Source organism: Ursus maritimus, unplaced genomic scaffold (assembly GCF_017311325.1).
Source record: "Ursus maritimus isolate PB19 unplaced genomic scaffold, ASM1731132v1 scaffold_11, whole genome shotgun sequence".
NCBI lineage: Eukaryota > Metazoa > Chordata > Mammalia > Carnivora > Ursidae > Ursus > Ursus maritimus.
This window is the reverse complement of record NW_024423453.1, coordinates 27921578-27928199: the sequence shown is the minus strand read 5'-3', so window position 1 is coordinate 27928199 and position 6622 is coordinate 27921578. Positions and strand designations below refer to the sequence as shown.

General features: G+C 37.2%; 1 pseudogene; it reads right to left on the bottom strand.

Moving 5' to 3' along the window:
• Positions 1-233: 233 nt before the first annotated feature.
• On the bottom strand, positions 234-5225 carry LOC103657951 (annotated as a pseudogene).
• Between the last annotated feature and the right edge of the window lie 1397 nt (positions 5226-6622).

Here is a 6622-nt window from a genome sequence, read left to right as displayed (position 1 = left end):
TTACTATGTGACATTCTAGTGGCTAAGTAATCTCCAAAAGAGCAGTAAGCCATGATTATTGGAAAGTTCAGAATATTAGCAAAGCCTTAACTGCAAAGCATTTAACAGAGGGCCACAAATTTTGTTTTCCTAAGAGGAGCTAGAAATTATAGATATTATGCAGTAATGCATGGAAATGGCATTACCTAGTGTGAGTGTTGCAGAGAAACTCCAGGTCACCTCTTCCTGATCTATTATTTTTCATAAGCTTCTACTATCATAGCATGGTCCTGCTCTCCAGCTGTATAGGCACTCACTAGGGAATACTGGCCTCCTTCCTTCTGTAATCTGTTGACAGTTTCCATGACCAACCTGCAGCCAGTGGCTCCAAATGGGTATCTCAGGGACCGACATCCACCCTAGTTGTTAAACTTCTTTAAAGTAGGCGATCCAACCTTGGTTTTCCTAACCATGTATTTTTGTGCAAACAAATCAGAATCCATGGCTTTCAAATTAGCCAAAATCTGACCTGAGAAAACTTCCTGAAATTCAAAAGCATCAATACCAGTTAATCCTGCCTTCTCTAAAACTTCTGGAATAGCATATGTTGTCTGAGTAAAAGATGATCTTTTGGATCCTGAGATACTTACACAAAATCCCTCAAAAATGTCCTCCATTTATAACCCGTGGCCAGAGCTTTTTCCTCTGCCATAATCAGCACTGCTGATTCACCATCGGTCAGGAAAGAAGAATTTGCAGCTGTCGCTGTACCACAGGGCTTGATGAATGCAGGTTTTTGTTTGGCCATCTGCTCCAGGGAGAAAGGATGAATGCAATTATCTTTGGTAACTGTATTTTTTCTTGGTACTCTTTAGGATACAAGTTGGGAAAGGAGTCCTTCATCCTGGGTCCTTACGGTCAGGCTGTGGAAACAAAGTACATACTCATCCTATTTCAGTCAGAAAAAGCAAAGGCAGTGACCAGTTGGTCTGCAGAGTGCCCATCGTCTCACCAGAGGGTGCTCAAGTGGTAAGAAATTCAATCCAAATGTAGAGGTTAAAGATAGTGGCTGACCCAGAGTCTTGGCCTTATTGAGATCAAGAATCATTTTCCTTATTTTCTTTGAATGACGAATAGCAATGTCCAACATTAACTCTACACCACCTCCCACAATTGCATCAAAATGGCCAGAAACAAACCAGCCAACAACACCTGTGGTCCTGGCTTGGTTGGCAGATATGCAAGCTAGTATGAGCAGGATTCTTGTCAGAGAAGCCGGCTCAAGGGCAGTCTCTCTACCACATTGCTTGTTTTCACTTCCTGTATAATCGTGCCAAAGATGATATAATCAACAACTTCATTTGGAACACTGGTCTGATGCATCAAACCTGAAAGTGCTGTTCTAGCCAAATCATGCAGTGTCACATCTTTATATGAAGTGCCTGATAGCAAAGGAGTGCAAACACCACCCACCACCACGATATTCCTTATGTGTATCGGGATTTGACTACAGTCTTCTTCGAGTCTCCCAGTTCATAGCTGGGAGGAAGAGTTCAGTGTTCTTGCTGAAAATGTGAGGGCCTTTTTTTTTTTTTTTTTTTTGGTAGCAGGAAGATTTTTAAATGTGTAAATCAAGATGGAAATCATCCTGAAATCCCCTCACCTTAGTTTCCGCCATTCAGGCTCCTGCCCAGGTAAAGGTCCAGAACGCAGTGACAGGACTCAAAACGACCAAGAGCCGGTGGGCCTAAAAAGGACCCCTCCCACCAGCCAGCGTCTTCTTGGGCTTCCGGGTCCTGGAGGGCTGTCCGTTGACTGCCTGACTAAAAACCCAGCATCTCTCCACGGGCCCCCTTCCTTCCACTGGAGAAAGAGTCCTTTACACCGCGTTCGCCTGAAATGAAGAGCAGGAGGAAGCGTCCCCGCGACAGCGCAGCTTCAGGGGTTTTCGTCAGGAAGTGCACGGGAGCCTGGCTGAAGTGTGTGACGCGAGAAGAAAAGTCCTCTGCGGGTAGCCTCGACTGGAAGCGTTTGCACTTCCGTCCCCTTTGGGTGGAACTGGTGGCCTGCAGCGCAATTAGCAAGCAGCCTCAGCCACTTCGCTGTCTCCAGGATGCTCCTCTGCTCAGGGGAGGCCAGCCGAGGGCACCCCGGAGTCCTGGCCAGAACGCCTGTGGAGACCCAGGCAACCCCCAAACCCCACCCATGTAAAGAACTGTTTTTAACATTTCTTGCAAGACGAATCTCCTGGCCACAAATTCCATCAGTTTTTGTTTGTGTGAGGAAGTGTTTATTTTCTCCTTCACTTTTGAAGGATAATTTCATAGGGTACAGAATTCTAGCTTGGTGGGTTTTTTTTTTTTTTCCTCTCTAAACATTTAAACATTTCACTCTATTCTGTTCTTGCTTGCATGGTTTCTGAGAGGTTGGATGTAATTTTTATCTTTGTTCCTCTGTAGGTAATATGCTTTTTTTGTTTCCTAGGACTTCTTTCAGGATTATTTTCTTCACCTTTGATTTTCTGTAGTTTGAAAATGATATGCCTGGGTGTGGGTGTTTTGTTTTGGTTTTGGGGTTTTTTTGGCATTTATCCTACTTCATTTTCTCTGAGATTTGTGGATCTGTGGGTTGGTGTCTGACATTAATTTAGGAAGATTTTCAGTCATTGCTGTTTCTTCTGTTCCTTTTTTTCTTAAGTTTTAGTTAGCAAGTTTCCTGGAGTATTTAAAAATGGTTCCGCCCTTCCTCCCCCACCAACTCCCACCCCTAAAGAAGACCAAGGGAATTTTTCTCTGGTATTTACTGTAAGAACCTGGTAGAGTTCCCTGAAGTAAATCTTACCAGAGTTGTAGAGACCCTTCTAATGACTGGATTCCCTGGGAGCTTGTAACTCAGACTTGTCCACACTGAGCCTCCAGCAGTTCTTCAGTTATAGTTCCGAATTTCCTACCCTCCCTTCCCACTCAGGTTCTCATGGTGGTTTCATCTTGGTATCTCAGCTCAGGTTACCTGAGATTCCTTGTGTTCTGTCTGTCTCTCCAGTCTTGGGGACAGTGGTTTACCCTGTGCCCTCCCCTCTTTTAGGGATCCAAGAAGAGTTGATTTTTCAGTTTGTTTAGGTTTTTACTTCTTGTTAGGACAGCATGACAACTTTTAAGATCCTTATTTGCAGAACCAGAAACTGGACCTAAATATGTCAGTTTAACATATAATTGCTTGCTCATGATTTAATGCTTATATAACAAGATCTACATTCCTCCCTTGCTAGAGATATTGCAGTGCTGCACCAGTATTTCCTAAGCCAGGAGTCTAAAGTCATTTTGGACACTCAGTCCTCCTATTTCCTCTCTCATAAGAGAACAGAAAACACTAGGAGAAACTGTTTTTTAGGGATTTTTTTCTCTGCATCCAGTTGTGAAACAATGTCCTTTACCCTTTTCTCCATTATTTGTCTGCTTAGAAACTGAGTATATTTTAAATATCTCTTGTTCCCAGAAGCTCGCTGGTAAATAGCTTAACATTGTGTGTATGTGTCTTTGTGTGCATGTGTGCACATGTGTGTGTGTATGTGTGTGTGGTGTGGAGTGGAGTAGAGAGGAGCACAGAGCAGGAAGGTTAAGTTATTCTTGTATTATAATTCTTTACACGTTGTTCCCAGCTCTCAACCCCTTGCTACTCCTAAAATTATGGATCAGATGGATAACAATTCTTTTCATCTCTTGTCTGCAAATAGCTCAGAAATAGACTTTTTAAATATTGAAAGGTTAAACTTCTTTCTCACTGGGGGCAAGACAAAGGAGAGAAGAGAGAAATTCTGAGAATGTTTGTGAAGTCAAACCTAATGATTCTGTGATTTCAAAAGGGTCAAACCTATAGTCTCCATGAAACTCAGAACAGTGTCACCAGGCTTCTGCCCTGGTCCATACTCTGTTGTCCCAAAATGTACTAAAAACTGGTTAGTATCAAATACCAATTACTGAAGAAAGTTTGTTTGTTAAAAAATAGGTACATAATTTAGTCTGTCTGCTTATAAAAATGTCATGATGGTGGTGAATAGGTATAATGTCACTATATATTACTAGAACAATCATTTAATTTTTATGTTGTAGAATATATTTCTTGTTTGCTTTGTGAAAGTTTAATTTTTAACACAATTTTATTTGCATATCTTTTTGTCTCTTCTTCTAGAGAAATTAAACATTAGTGTTTCTGCCTTATTGATTTGCAAAAAATAGTGCTAGCCAGTAGCTCTGCACACTCACCAGTGTGCTATGTCCATTATTTTACTGGACTTCAGGGACCATTTTAAGCATTTATCACCCTGTGCTGTTATTCAGCAAAATGCTATGACAGTATTTGTATAGCATACAGAGACCTAAAGAACCCTGTGTGGTGTTTTTCACTCTGATTGATTTTGGGTATATAACTGCTCTCCAATGGATAAAAAGCAAGAAAGTAATTTTGTTTAAACCAAATAGCTCTCAATGAAAGTGATCATTGTATTTCCTTATAGGAAAAGAAAGGAGGTCCAGGGGATTTTTCAGTGATGTCTATTCACTTAATCCCTTACCAAATAAGCTTATAAAAATCAAGGAACTGATTCTTCTCACTCCCAGTACACACATTTTATTTAAACACACGTCAATAAGCCACTCACCCGGAAAAAACCAATGTGAACGTTAAGTATAGAAAGATGTATATATGTGATCTTTGTCTAGATGCATATGGTCATATTTTAGAAAATAGAAATCATACTGCATATTTAAGTTTTATATTATAATTTCATTATACATTATACATTATAACTTCACTGAGCTAAATATTGGAAACGTTTTCATGTTTTCCTTAAAATGCCTGCTATAATAGAGCTTTAATATAGAGTTGTATTAAAATTTATTAAGCTAAGCTATTGTTGAACTATATGCTATTTCTAAATTCTCATAATCACAACAGTGTTTCAGTAGATGTCCTTTTATGTAAGTATATTACTAACTTCTTAAGAATAAAGTTATAGAAAAGAGATTTCTGCAAATAAGTCATTTTATATTTTTTGGCACAGTCACCAGTCTTGGTATTAGTATTATATTTGATAAATAATTATCTTTTCAAAGGACAAATATAAAAATGATGTTTTCATTTGAATTATTTTTATTAAATGCAAAGAAAATAAATTTAGTATGGTTAAGTGTTATATTTTTTTATCCATCTGCTCATTACCTTTCCCCAGTTTCAACTGGAGCATTCATTGTTTTTATATAACTTCAAATTATTTTCATAGTATGCTAGTTATGGGGCAAATAGTCTCCCTCATATTCCTTTTGTTTTTTGTTTCTGTTAAGTTTATCTTCACATTGAAAACTTCACATACTGATTTCTATCAACTATTTTTTGATAGTACATTTTTATTTGCATTCAATTTGAAAGCCTCTTTCTGTCCCAAGACCAGGTACATGCATATTGTAACTTATGTTTTCTATTAACTTAACATTTATTTTTTATTTTTAATTTTTGCTCCTTTAAAATGTTTGAAATGTACACTGCTGTATGTTGTAAGGTAGAGCTTATTTTTTGAAAGCTTATTTTTCTCTTTTTTCTATCTCGTAATTATAAAGGCCCCCTTGATCAAGTTTTATTTATAAATATATATTTACTTTTTTTCTATGAAGTTTATGTTGTCAAATTACTTTATAAAATTTCATTGGATTTTTAATGGAATATTATTAAATATTTACATAAATTTGGTAATCATTATCTTTAAATGTCAGGTTTTTTTATATTGTCAAATCTTTCATATTTCAGTAAAATTTATATAACAATTTTCCAGCTTTTTTGTTTTTCAAAGTCATCTGTATTTTTAAATCCAGAATAGAATCTGTAATTTCCATTTACTTTAATATGCTATATTATTTTCCACTTATTTTGATATAGAATATTATTTTTCCTCATTTGTCATTGCTGCCATTAATTATATAAAGTCATTTTTTTAATTGTTACCCAACCATGTTTTCCTGCAGTAAACTAAACTTGATCAACTTTAAAAAGATATATGATATGAATTTAATTTTTTATAAGAGTTCTACTTCAATATTGATAAATTTGCTTAAGCTGTGGATTTCATATTATGATAATATTTTCCAGGTTTGGTATCAATTGTGAACGTAATATGAGAAGCTTTTTGTTTTTTCTAAGTTGTGCTTATGAAATGGTCATTAAATGTTTCTTCAAATGTTGAAGTAGTATGTTTTGGAGCTCCTGGGCGGCTCAGTTAGTTAAGCAGCTGCCTTTGGCTCAGGTCATGATCCCGCGGTCCTGGGATGATGCCCCACATCAGGCTCCCTGCTCAGCAGAGGAGTCTGCTGCTTCTTCTCCCCCTCCCTCTCCCTCTGCCCTTCTCCCTGCTTGTGCTCTCTCTCTCACTCACCCTCTCTCTCAAATAAATCAATCCTAAAAAAAATGTTGAAGTAGTATTTTTTAAATTGGCTGGTAATCTTCACCTTTAATTGTAGTAATATTTCTGAAAACTTTAATTTTATTTTTTCTTATTCTGTTTATTTTTGGATTTCTCCTTGAGACGATATAATTTGTCGATTTATATTTTATATAAAACAATCTCTTTTCAGCATTTATTAGTATATAATTATGC